Here is a 13,127-nt window from a genome sequence, read left to right as displayed (position 1 = left end):
GTTTTAGACATGGAAATCATATGGTTGTTATCATAATCTCGCAAAAAGGTTGGGTGGAAATATCTTATTTTTCATTATAAATAAATGTTTTCAGCTGTCATCAAGGCAAGTTATTACATTCAGGCGTCATGTTGAATTATTAATATTAGGAAAACCTTAAAAATCACTTAAAATAATATTCAATACAAGTTCATGTACAAATGTATAAGAAATCCGTTATAAATCAATTGTATGATATTTCATTTTCAACTAAAATGAATGTTTAATGACGTGATGGAAATGACATTTGTCTTTGGCTGTCTGGGAAAAATGACAAAAATATATATATTCCTGAATAGTACGATTGCAGCAATAATAATGATCACCTAGGCACATGATTACACCACAGGTGGCAGGGTAGCCTAGTGGTTAGAGCGTTGGACTAGTAACCGGAAGGTTGCAAGTTCAAACCCCCGAGCTGTCATTCTGCCCCTGAACAGGCAGTTAACCCACTGTTCCTAGGCTGTCATTGAAAATAAGAATTTGTTCTGAACTGACTTGCTTAGTTAAATAAAGGAAAAATAACTGGCAACTAGTTCATTTTCTTACAAATATTTTCAACTCAATGTTAGTTTATCCACTTACCACCTCATTTAGGAGGATAGCTAATTACTGAAATGTAGCTAGCTAGATCACTGGCCAGGCAGTAGCCACTAACTAATCGTGGACGCGTGACCTATTCTTTGATATATTTGGGTTAACTTGCTCATATCAAGCAACACATACCAAATTGTTTGTGGAAAGGTAAAACTAACAATTACTGCGCTCGTTTTGTGAATGATCGGACAGTGAAACTAAAATAGATTGCTAGCTAGCTGGTGAGATTTTCATTTATTTACTAATTAATTTGGTGATTAAGCTGAAGCAATGCGTTCAATACTTCCTTTAATGCTCACCATATAATTAAAATCAACACTAGCAAATCTTGGGCACTGATCCATAACTGGAAAATACAACATCAGTCAAATGGTGGTGAGGTCTGATCTTTCACCAGTGCCACATAGCACCTTCCTAGACAATGTGTCTGACGGTAATTACAGATGTGGCCGATGTACCCAGTGTAACTTAACAAACAAATGCACAATGTTCGATCACCATATCACAGGCAAAGGCCATTAAGATTAAGGGAATTATTACGTGTTCCACCAAAAATGTGATATACCTGATCAAGTGTATTTCTGGTCTATGTTATGTAGGGAAAACTAAACGACATTGGAAAACAAGGACAGGGCCCTTGACCAGAGAAACCCTGTGGCTGCGCATTTCATGGAGGCTCGTCACAACATTAGCTCTCTGAGATACATTGGTATCGAACATGTTAAGACTCCTAGGATGGGGGAGGTCTGACTACATGTGCCCACCTCATTGATATCAAATTATTAGAGATACACACATTGTTTTTGAAATAGGTCACTGGAATTATACCTAAGGCCAAAGTTCCTCAGACGCATAATGGTCATATGGGCGGGTATTTCAACAGTTTCCAACATAATATTTTTTTTTTACTGTTGCCTAGGTTTTAACTTGAACCCATATGTGTGTCTCTAATATTTTATGACAAGATGTACCTCTGATTAATTTTGATTGATTTTGCACACAAGGGAATTGAATTGTTTCCACACCCACCATGTAAGCAATGTGAGGTGAAATGTGTATATTTTGGGAAGTGGGCACTCAGTTTGTTTGTTTGAACTGATGAAGATCTGTTTTGGATCGAAACGCTGTCAATAAAACTGTGATTTGGGAGATTTAACAGTGTCTGGGCCTTCATGTTCTTTACTGAAATAAAAGATCCCAGAAATGTCCCATACACACAAAAAGCTTATTTCTCTCAAATCTTTGAGAATTTGGCAGTATGTCCAACTGGCCACACAACCGGAGACCACGTGTATGGCGTTGTGTGGGCGAGCCGTTTGCTGCTGTCAACGTTGTGAACAGAGTGCCCCATGGTGGCAGTGGGGTTATGGTGTGGGCAGGCATAAACTACGGACAACGAACACAATTGAATTTTATTGATGGCAATTTGAATGCACAGCGATACCATGACAAGATCCTGAGGCCCATTGTCGTGTCATTCGTCCTCCGCCATCACCTCATGTTTCAGCATGATAATGCACAACCCCATGTCACAAGGATCTGTACACTTCCTGGAAGCTGAACATTTCTCAGTTCTTCCATGGTCTGCATACGCACCAGACATGTCACCCATTGAGCATGTTTGGAATGCTCTGGATCGACGTGTACAACAGTGTGTTCCAGTTCCCGCCAATATCCAGCAACTTCGCACAGCCATTAAAGAGGAATGGGATTCCACAGACAACAATCAACAGCCTGATCAACTCTGTGAAGGAGATGTGTCACGCAAATAAATGGTGGTCACACCAGATACTGACTGGTTTTCGGATCCACACCCCTACTTTTTCTTTTAAAGGTATCTGATACCAACAGATGCAAATCTGTATTCCCAGTCGTGAAATCCATAGATTAGGGCTTAATGAATTTATTTTAATTGACTGATTTCCTCATAGGAAATGTAACTCAGTAAAATATTTGAAATTGTTCCATATTGTGTTTATATGTTTGTTCCGTATGAATGAATTGCATTCATTATTACACCATGCCATCAATTGTCAGTTCTAAAAATGTGTTTTTCTTTTCTAGGCTCATGATCTATTTTCCTGCATGAATATGACAGTTGGTGGTTGGAGAAGGTCTCTGTTGCCACTGAGCTGGAGGAACGTTTATTAATCCTGCTGTAGGGCTTATTGCTGCCAGCACTAGTAATTCAAACAAATTACTTAAATGAACGAGTCACTCAGATAAACGAATCATAACTCTCGAGTCAGTAAAAAGAGGTCGCGAAATGCACATCATTACAATGAACAGCTGCAGAAGTGGGAAACAGCGGCAAGGTTGCTGTAGACCACATTTACCAGTTGTCTTTGACAGCTGATTTATGGGATACTAGGCCATACATATGCATGGTCAAATAAGGCTGAGCTTTAGGAGAGGAAAATCCATAGGCCTACAGTTGTAAGGGCAATTGGACAATTGTATCCTACACAAATGTCAACACCCCTTTACAGGTTTACATATGAGGACTAAACCCTCGCCAGACCCACTCCAGGTCATTCCACAGAAGCCAGAGCCATGCATGCACGATTGCACATTGAAACTGAGGGGCCATATGCCCATTCATTGGTTAGGAGAGAACTACACAATATATAGCCTACACAAAAATGTATGCAAACATATTGCTTTTGGATACCATTTAGAGCATTTGGAGCATGTGGCACTGACATCTCTATAAACCCTCAACTTTACACTATCATTTAACCTCTGCATTCAATTATTTCTTTAAAACATAATGCATTCTTATAGGAAATCATTCTAGGCTGTTTCACTGTGGCATGAATGGCATCAGACTTTTCCATTTGACCTGTTTGTTCTCATAGTTGGCCACCAGATGGTGGATGTAGACCATATTTTATCCATTCAGTTGCACAGTTTGAAACTATTTTTTTTATTTCACCTTTATTTAACCAGGTAGGTTAAATAAGTAAGAGTTGAATCACATTTGAGAGAGACCATTGACCATGAAGTTAGATTATTGCATTTTTTTAATAAATACATTTGCATTATATGAAACCTACACAGCCTGGCATAATGTAGGGCAATTTACAACATTTACAGTTTTCCTTCTTCCAATAAGCTGGTAATTGAAATGTTAGTAGAATGTTAATTTCGGCTATAGGCTACACTATAGTGTGTAAGTATGACATGTGTAGACAGTCTGGAGAAGGATGTTCAGGAGGTCAGTGTGTCTGCTCTAAGCAAACAGGAAGAGACTAGACCAGAGATAGTTAAAGGGAAAGAGAACCACTATGTCTACCAACGTTTATGTCACTGACTGGAAAAAAAATGTTACAACCAGGGTCAATATCACTTCAACAGGGCCTCTTCTTGTGTTCTCTCCAATGGTCTGGGAAATTAAAGTGATTCCAAAATGTTTTCAAAGGGCCATCCAACGTTGTTGTCTGTTAACAGTAATGGCAGTCCTTTATTTTTGCCCACTGATAATTAAGGAACCTCTATGATATCAAAGGAGAGCTGCAAGAATTTGACAAGAGTCATTCCAAAAAATGTCTAACCAATAAACTATTATTGGATTATTTGGAGCATTCAGTCTCTTGCCATGTTCATTCATACTCGCATGGGCTGAAATGTCCTTCTTGGCTTGCCAAGTGGCCTTTGAATCCCCCATTTGTTCTAAAAACAGGTATTATTAGATGTCTTAGCCACCACCACCATTTTGTGTTGGTATTTATCTTCACTGTGCTATGTGGATGAGAGACACTGGCGGGTTAGGAGTCAGGTTTTGCCACTAAGACTCGAGTCCTGCAGACACAGCCTGGCTACGTCTTGCTCCGGGACGAGACCTCATGGCCGGCTGTGAAATTCCAGACCCGGTCGCGAGGGCGTTTGGGACAGAGAAGGGTTTCGGGAGCGAATGTCTTTAAGTTGCCCTTCCAGGTGCAGAAGCTTCCACTGACCACCTCTCTTGGTCCTCTTGTCTGTAACCCCAGTTTTCACGCACATTGGAGTTCTGAGGGCAGCACTGTCTCGAAGGCAGAAACAAATGTTGTTGATTAAGATTAGGCAAGTAATCACAATTGGTTAAAGTTAGTGTAAGGGGTTGGGTGAAGTTTAATAAATAAATAAATTGGTGAAGTTTAGGGGTTGGTTAGAAAACAAAAAACAAACCAGCGACCTTGAGTATGGCAACCCACGTGTATCTGCAATTAATATTCAAGGTACACAAGCCTGTAACGAAAGGAGAGTTTAGACTGACCATTGTGGAAATAATACAGTCAACTGTGAGAGAAAAAAAGAAAGCGATGAAAAGCTCTCTTTTTTTGCCACCACCAGCTTGGGTAAACCTTCCCTGAAACGTACAGGTCAATATTTGCCAGCGGCGGAAACGTGATCATCTCTAAAGCAGGCCTAGCAGGAATACAGTCACTGCCACAGAATGCCTTTTGCGGTTAATGACGAGAGAAGAGAGAAGGTGTGTGTGTGTGTGTGTGTTTGTTTACGTCCCACTGGGCAGCCCATGTATTTTCAACATTGGCATTTTGGTCATATTTGGTTGAGCTGTTGATCAAGGAGAATTCAACCTTTATTCACCCACTCAAAAAGACAGCCAGAAGTTAGCTGAATTCCCAGTGTTATCACTGCGCTTTCAACCGTTTAAAAGCACAAAGTTCAAATGGGAATACAAGGTCAAATATTTTGTATTTATACAACAGCTTAATGTTAGCACTGTGCTTCATCTAATAGCACATCCAAATGACATGGATTGCAGTTGAGATTTAATGAAAAGTATGATTATTATAGCAATTGTGAAAATCTACACCAATGCTAGTTACATTAAGCCTTCTGTAATGTGGCCATGGATGTGTTACTCGTTTTAAGGTTGAATAAATACTGTTACATTAGCTTGTAAGATAGTGTTAACTTTCAGGCTATTTACTGTATTACGAAAGTATTATTGAATTTTGTTTGGTTGACAACGCAAACAAATATCAACATTTCAAGGATATCTAATGCTTGGATAGTTTCATCTGAACCACTGTTTTTTTTACTTACATTTTTGGTTTAGTTGGAGACGTGAATACAACATATAATTTGTTCAAACTTGTCAACAAGTTAATAGGCTATTTACTGTGTTGCAAAAGTGATACTGAATTGTGTTTGGTTGTTAATTCAACCAAATATCAACATTAATTCCAGTTTTTCTACAAATGTATAATTGATACAGTACCTTTAGAAAGTATTCACACCCCTTGACTTTTTCCACATTTTATTGTGTTAGAGCCTGAATTTAAAATGGATTCAATTGAGATTTTGTGTCACTGGCCTACACACAAGTTAAATAAAGGTTTCAAAAAATATATTTAAAAAAACAATACCCCATAATGTCAGTGTCATTATGTTTTTTATATGTTTTTACAAATTAATTTAAAATGAGAAGCTGAAATGAAATCTTGAGTCAATATGCATTCAACTTCTTTGTTATTGCAAGCCTAAATAAGTTCAGGAGTGAAAATGTGCTTAATTCACATACTAAGTTGCATGGACTCTGTGTATAATAGTGTTTAACATGATTTTTGAATGACTACCTCTTCTCTGTACCCCAAACATACAATTATCTGTATAGTCCCTCAGTCGAAAAGTGAATTTCAAACACAGATTCAACCACAAAGACCAGGGAGGTTTCCTTTTCTCCTATCACAGCCATTAAACTCTGTAACTGTTTTAAAGTCAACATTAGCCTTGTGGGAAGATCCCTGAGTGATTTCCTTCCTCTCTGGCAACTGAGTTAGGAAGGTCGCCCGCATCTTTGTAGTGACAGGGTGTATTGATACACCATCCAAAGTGTAATTAATAACTTCACCATGCTCAAAGGGATATTCAATGACTGCTTTTTCCCCCCATCTACCAATAGGTTGACTGAAAAAAGCAGTCATTGAATATCCCTTTGAGCAGTGAGGATGGATCAACAACATTGTAGTTACTCCACAATACTAACCTAAATGACAGAGTGAAAAGAAGGAAGCCTGTACAGAATACAAATATTCCAAACATGTATCCTGTTTGCAATATGGCACTGAAATAAAACTGCAAAAAAATTGGCAAAGAAATTAACTTTATGTCCTGAACACAAAGCGCTATGTTTGGGGCAAATCGAACACAACACTTCACTGAGTACCACACTTCATATTTTCAAGCATGATGTTGGCTGCATCATGTTATGGGTATGCTTGTCATCGGCAAGGACTAGAGAGTTTTTGGTGAAACAAAGAAATGGAATAGGATAACCTGGTTCGGTCTGCTTTCTAACTGACACTGCGAGACAAATCCACCTTTTAGCAGGACAATAACCTAAAACACAAGGCCAAATATACACTGGAGTTGTTTACCAAGACAACTCATGTTCCTGAGTGGCCTAGTTACAGTATTGACTTAAATCCACTTCAAAATATATGGCAAGACATGACAATGGCTGTCTAACAATGATCAACAACCAACTTGACAGAGCTTGAAGAGTTTTTGAAAGAATGTGCAAATATTGTACAATCCAGGTGTGCAAAGCTCTTAGAGACTCACCCAGAAAGACTCAGGAGCCATAATCACTGCCAAAGATGCTTCTACAAAGTATTGACTGAGGGGTGTAAATACTTACAGTATGTAAATTAGATATTTCATTTTTTTTAAATGTGCAAATGTAACGGATGTGAAACGGCTAGCTTAGTTAGCGGTGCGAGCTAAATAGCGTTTCAATCGGTGACGTCACTTACTCTGAGACCTTGAAGTAGTATTTCCCCTTGCTCTGCAAGGGCCGTGGCTTTTGTGGAGCGATGGGTAACGATGTTTCGAGGGTGACTGTTGTTGATGTGTGCAGAGGGTCCCTGGTTCGCGCCCGGGTATAGGCGAGGGGACGGTCTAAAGTTATACTGTTACACAAACCTTTCTAAAAACATGTTTTCATTTTGTCATTATGGGGTATTGTGTGTAAATGGGTGAGAAAAAAATATTTAGAATTCAGGCTGTAACACAACAAAATGTGGAATACATCAAGGGGTAAGAATACTTTCTGAAGGCACTGTATACTGTATGTATTGTCTATTTATTGTTGAACTCTAGGTTGAATTGAGACAATAGCTGTTGATGACTTTGCAAATCATCAAGTCAACTCAATCATCAAGTTTGCAGACGACACAACCATAGTAGGCCTGATTACCAACAATGACGAGACAGCCTACAGGGACGAGGTAAGAGACCTGGCGGAGTGGTGCCAGGAAAATAATCTCTCCCTCAACGTCAAAGAAACTAAGGAGCTGATCGTGGACTTCATGAAAAACCGAGGGAGAATGACCCATCCACATTGATGGGACCGCAGTGAAGCAGGTGGAGAACTTCACGTTCCTCAGCGTACACATCACTGACGATCTGAAATGGTCCACCCACACAGAAAGTGTGGTGAAGAAGGCGCAACAACACCTCTTCAACCTCAGGAGGCTGAAGTAATTTGGCTTGGCCCCTAAGACCCTCACAAACCTTTACAGATGCACAATTGAGAGCATCCTGTCGGGCTGTATCACCGCCTGGTACGGCAACTGCACCGACCGCAACCATAGGCCTCTCCAGAGGGTGGTGCGGTCTGCCAAACGCATCACCGGGGGCACACTGCCTGCCTTACAGGAAGTGGCGATTTTAGCATGTAAATCTTGGTGGGATTTTTTAAAAAGAAGTGGGATGCATGCCAGCAAAGCCACTGCACAACACAACATTAAACAATACATGAATTGCACTATAACGGTGACAAACGGTGCCCACAAACTATTAGGGCCTACATATGCTGTCCCAACAGCAGACTCCCAACAGCGGTCCCAACACCTTACCACTGCTACACCTGGCTCTCAGCAGAGTCATGTCTGGCAGGAAAACAGCTAATTCAGCCACATTTACTGCCTCTTAAAAAGACATAGCTGATATGGCTGACTTGCTGAAACAAATATGGTTTTAACTGACAATTGACATGTACAAACTACGGCATAAGGGGATGACAAGCAGATAAGAGGCAATCCATAACTTCGATTAAGACATTAATGAGCGAACTAGGACGGACGTAGTCAATATAACTATTTGTTCAGCACTTTTGAAGTGTACAGCGACAGAATTCAGACATGGGCTGTTCTAACAGTGTTCTCCCTATACACCAATTCAGAACCGTAGGATAAATAAAGGGGACATATAAGTAGACAGTGAAAGCTCTTTCAATATTCGATGATTACATTTCTCAAAAACAGGTTATAGGCTACATGTGCACCACCAAGTCAAAACAGTAGGTGAAATTAAGAGGTGAAAATATCTAATTATTAGGCTGAGGCACATGGGCTCCTAACAGCTTACTACACAACATACACTTAGTATACCTTTCTTAGCTACAGTATACATATCTCCCTGGCATATCACATAATTTATGCAGCAGTATACGAGACATTGTTGGACTCTTCTTGTTGTGCTGTGCTCACTTGAACAGGAAGGTGGCGCGACGGTCCTTCGTGGGCAAATTCTGTCATCAAACTTTGCCATAAAAGTCTGGAATTCTCTGGATTTATGGTGTTTTCAAGACAACTGGGAACATGGATAACAAGTTGAATCATGATGACGTCAGTGATCTTCAGGTCGCAGCTCTAGAAAGAGGCCTGAGTTCCTAATTACAATTCTGAGTAAGATGAAAGTTCAAAACGTATTTTCCCAGTAGTAGCTCGTTTTTCCAGAGTTCCAAGTTGTCTTGAACTCACTAAAGTCCGATTTTGCAGTTCTGAGTTAACAGCTGTTTTGAACATGGCATAAAGCATGCTTCATTGACAGCATGGCCAATGTTGAATGTTTATAATTTAAAACTAGGAAAAGAGACCCTTAATCTTAGACTTGGAACAGCACAGCCACTCCACTGAATAGCAGGCTAATGATTGCTTTTACCCACTGATTCCTTCCAAACCACTCATTGTTGAATTTACGATTTCCAACTTGTTGTGTAGTGTTTATATCCAATGGCCGTTGAGCACCGATACGTTTTATCTATAATTTCTCTTCGTTATTTCTCTTCATATGACAAGGATAAAAAAGGATTTGCCAGTAGATTGTCGACTTGATTCATGCTAGCTAAGATTTTGAAAGTATGATGTTGACATGATCAGTCCAATCAAAGCTACTGTTGATATAACGTGATTTGACGTCATTTTATCTGTGGCCAATGACCTAGAGCCTTCTTGGATGGGCACTTCTAATGTAACTCTATGGCAGCACCCAAGGGGCTAGAGTGCTTGAGCTCTACCCTATGAGTGACAGAACACTGAGCCAATCACGGCACAAAGCTCCATATTTTCTGCTGGGCTTGCCCCACCACCACAGAATGCACTGCATTCTGGAGCTGCATTTTGGAGCTCCCTTACTCAAGAAAACAAAAAAGAGACCATGTTTGTATGCAGCTTTATTTACCCAATGCAAACTAATATGTGACACATATTAATGCCAAAATAACATGCCAAACAGGCAAGCCCTTTTATTTATTTTTGCTAAAAATGTGAGGCTCAAAACAGGTGGGGCTCTGAATGACGGGTCGCCACTGTCTCCAGGACACCTACAGCACCCGATATTACAGGAAGGCCAAAAAGATCATCAAGGATATCAACCACCCGAGCCATGGCCTGTTCACCCTGCTATCATCCAGAAGGTGAGGTCAGTACAGGTGCATCAAAGCTGACCGAGAGACTGAAAAACAGCTTTTATCTCGAGGCCATCAGACCGTTAAATAGTCATCACTAGCCGGCTACTACCCGGTTACTCAACCCTGCACCTTAGAGGCTTCTGCCGTATATAAATAGACATGGAATCACTGGTCACTTTAATAATGGAACACTAGTCACTTTAATACTGTTTGCATACTGTACAGTATATAATGTATTCTATTCTACTGTATTTTAGTCAATACCACTCCGACATTGCTCGTCCTAATATTTATTTCTTAATTACATTATTTTACTTTTAGATTTGTGTGTATTGTTGTGAATTGTTAAATATTACTGCACTGTTGGAGCTAGGAACACAAGCATTTCACTACACCCGCAATAGCATCTACTAAATATGTGTGACCAAATAAATGTTATTTTATTTTATTTGAAATGCTATAGAGGCCTAAATAGTATCATTGATGATACATGACTCATAAAGTATGGGTTACATTTAATTTGCTCTTATGATCCTACCCTTTGGAATTACTTTGATAGCAACAGTGAATATATTTTGTTATTATTTAAGAGACCTCTTAAAACCCTGGATGGCAGACCAAATTAAAAGCTGTAGATAGATCAACTCTCCAGTAGGAGGTGCTGCCCAGTCTTTAGTTTTTTTCTGATAGTGGATATAACGTTGAAGATGTGACGTTGTTTCGAAGGTAGAAATCCAACATTTAATGCAAGGTTGGTCTCTGTTGAAAATTGGTTACATGGATGACATAATCCCAGTGGTGGAAAAAGTACCCACTTGTCATACTTGAGTAAAAGTAAAGATACCTTTAATAGAAAATGACTCAAGTAAAAGTGAAAGTCATCCACTAAAATACTACTTGAGAAAAAAGTCTAAAACTATTTGCTTATATCAAAAGTAAATGTATAAATAATTTCATATTCCATATATTAAGCAAACCAGACAGCACCATTTTATTAATATTTGTTTTCATTTACAGATAGCTAGGGGCACACACCATCCCTCAGACATAATTTACAAACGAAGCTTGAGTCCGCCAGATCAGAGGTACTAGGGACAAAAAGGGGTGAATTGGACCATTTTCCTGTCTTGCTAAGTATTCAAAATGTAGCGACTACTTTTAGGTGTCAGGGAAAATGTATGGAGTAAAAAGTACATTATTTTCTTTAGGAATCCAGTGAAGTAAAAGTAAAAAGTAAAGTAAAGTACAGATACCCCCCCAAAAATTACTTAAGTAGTACTTTCAAGTTTGTTTCCTTAAGTACTTTACACCGCTGCTTAATCCTATGGTTGAAATTTCACCCTCAAACAACAGTTGATGACTTTTTTCAAATCCACTATATTTTTACAAGTAGATTCACAATACATTGACAGACTATGTTTGTGCCCAGTGTGTGTGTGTGTGTGTGTGTGTGTGTGTGTGTGTGTGTGTGTGTGTGTGTGTGTGTGTGTGTGTGTGTGTGTGTGTGTGTGTGTGTGTGTGTGTGTGTGCGTGTGTGTGTGTGTGTGTGTGTGTGTGTGTGTGTTGAAGGCTAGCATTGGGCATGGTAGTTGTCACTCACACACATTATGCAATATATAGTATTTTCAATTGTCCTATGATGCCCAGACTGTGTAATTATTATTGTAATTGTGAGATGCAAGGCTCCCTTGCAAAAGAGACCTTGGTCTCAATGGCACATTCTGAAATTCAGCTCAAGTCAGAGCCTTCAAGAGACAACCAGGGAGGGTCAGCTCTCCTCAACCGATCATCCCACCCTCCTCCTCCCCTCCACCCCCTACACCAGACAGCTGAGTCCAGCCTGGAAAAGACAACACAGAAGATCCAAGGGAGGAAGAATCACAAAGTCTCACTTTTTTTGCACATCAGAGCAACTGTTCAGGAGCCGCACTTTCCGATTGCTAATGGAATAAGGTGTTGCTGTTCTGACATTGGAAAGTTTCAGTGGCAACTAATTGCAATGTCTGGCTACTTCAAGGGGCACCTTTCTTGCCCACCTAAAGTTGTGGCAGTGGCTCTGAAATCTCCAGATCAGGTCCATTTGTCTACAACAACAACAAAAATGTCTATCAATCTGTCTGTCTAATGCATGTCTGTCTAATGCACCTTAATGCATGTCTTCCCTCATCATCTGCTCCATTCAGCCCTTTAACCGCCCATTCACCATGTATCCATTCATCCATCCCCCCCATCCCATCCCATCCATCCATTCATTCATCCATCCCCCCATCGCATCCATCCATTCATCCATCCCTTCTACCATTTACTTACTAACTCTAACAAAGGACACAGAAAGTCTCTGGGCCACCTGTAACAGTACCTAACCTGTGGGTATAAGAAGTTATTTTAAGAAAGCCTCTTTTCTCTCTTTTTGACTTCTCTTTTGAGGCAGCAGGACTGAAAATGCTCTAGGGCTACTTGTGCACATAATCTGTGCAGACACGGGCCCTGTTTGCCCAAGCCTGGCCTGGCATGCCTTGGCATGGAGTTAGACAGTGGAGTAAAAACACATTCAGCAATGTGCAGTGGTGGAAAAACTACACAATTGTCAAAAGGAAAGATACCTTTAATATAAAATGACTCAAGTAAAAGTCATCCAGTAAAATACCACTTTAGTAAAAAATCGAAAAGTATTTGGTTTTAAATATACTTAAGTATCGAAAGTAAATGTAATTGCTAAAATATACTTAAGTATCAAAAGTAAAAGTATAAATCATTTCACATTCCTTATATTAAGCAAACCAGACGG

This window comes from Oncorhynchus kisutch, linkage group LG20 (genome assembly GCF_002021735.2).
Source record: "Oncorhynchus kisutch isolate 150728-3 linkage group LG20, Okis_V2, whole genome shotgun sequence".
In the NCBI taxonomy this organism is placed as follows: Eukaryota; Metazoa; Chordata; class Actinopteri; order Salmoniformes; family Salmonidae; genus Oncorhynchus; species Oncorhynchus kisutch.
Note: the sequence above shows the minus strand (reverse complement) of the source record.